Here is a 1,632-nt window from a genome sequence, read left to right as displayed (position 1 = left end):
TTTCTCACTATCAAAAGTGTAATTAAACTGTTTAAAAGGTTGTACTTTTCTTTGCATCTAATAATTCCACTTCATTGCTTTACAACCTTAAATTTCAAAGCACACTATTCTGTTATACTTCACTATTATCACAGCTTGCTTCTTTTTGCCTCAATTACTAATTGTAATCTGTTTCGGTAAGATTGTTGATTCAACAACAAATGATTGGACAGAAAATTATTTCCACTTGTCGAGATATTAGTGGAGTAAGTAAAAAATTGGATGTTATTTCTTGAGTCCGGTCATGGACTGACATCTTACTCAGAGGGAATGTTGAGGTCTCAGTCACTTATATGCCATGGAAACTAGGTGCCTGGTCCCATGAGTTCTTAGACTCAAGGCAGTAATGTCCAGAGGGTTGATAACGATGATGATGATGTTATTTCTTGGAATATCACATAATTAATTTCAAGGACCCAACTTCAAAATTGCTGCAGTTCTAATAACAGTATTAATCATGAATCCAGTACAGTGATCCAAGTTACCTTGATGAATCCAGTATAGTGATCCAGTGCAGTATATAAATATAATCAAAGCGGATACTGTAATTATCTAAATTAACCATAACCACAAACAAAGATCATATACTTAAATGAAGCTTAAATATATTATTATTATTATTATCATGATGAGGAAAAATCCAGTTTGATGAGTAAAGAAGAGCTGAGTAAAATAAGAGTATGGTCTAAGAGCTTTATGCTTAATCCAGAACAGAAAAGGATTTGAACTAAGACAGTGTACACCCAAACTTTATATGAGTTAAGACATCTAACTGAGAAATCTACCAATTGCACTATAATGCAATCATAACTGCATTTAAATATAGCAGATGTTCTGTTTCAAAGTATTCCAGAATCTTGTTTGAAAGATGTATTTCATATAAGTTATCATCTGAACTCAAACTTGCTGACATAGCAATAACAGATAATGAACCTTGCAAATGATCCAATAAATAGATCAAGATTATGCAAACCTCACTGTGAAATGTAGAAAAAAAAAGGAAGTCCTTCAAGCTGTTTTGACACAAACACAAACAGTACTGCACTCTTAGTTCAACATCTAGTCAACATCGAAAGATAATATGTTTAAATGTTTCAGATAATGTTCCAAAACCAATATTCATTGAGCTGTATTGTATTAGAATACAGAGTTTTCAATGGTAGAATTGGTACATCAAACAAAAAACTTATATATATATATATATATATATATATATATACGTAAATATTAAACAATGAGAATGAATGCTCAACACCACATTCGTGGATAAAATTTCTTTATTTGTGTATTAAGGCTACCATTACTTTCATGTTAAGAAAAATATCTTAATATCCTAACAATTTTTCAAGCCGATCACACAGAGGATGGTTTTTGTCTCCATTTTGGATGAAAACACAAAACGTCTCATGAAATGTCTTGAGAGTTCACAGTAAGTCTAGTAAAGGAAATAATAAATCAAGGGGTACTACTCTTAGATGACACCCTTTCAGGAATTATCTATACTTCTGAGGTGTACATGCCACACAAGTGATTTGATCTGAGATCATGTGCTGAAACTAAAAGGATTACAGCATGGAAGATATTTATTAGCCA

Source organism: Octopus bimaculoides, chromosome 20 (genome assembly GCF_046866305.1).
Source record: "Octopus bimaculoides isolate indiv1 chromosome 20, ASM4686630v1, whole genome shotgun sequence".
Classification (NCBI taxonomy): Eukaryota; Metazoa; Mollusca; class Cephalopoda; order Octopoda; family Octopodidae; genus Octopus; species Octopus bimaculoides.
This window is presented reverse-complemented; position numbering follows the sequence as displayed.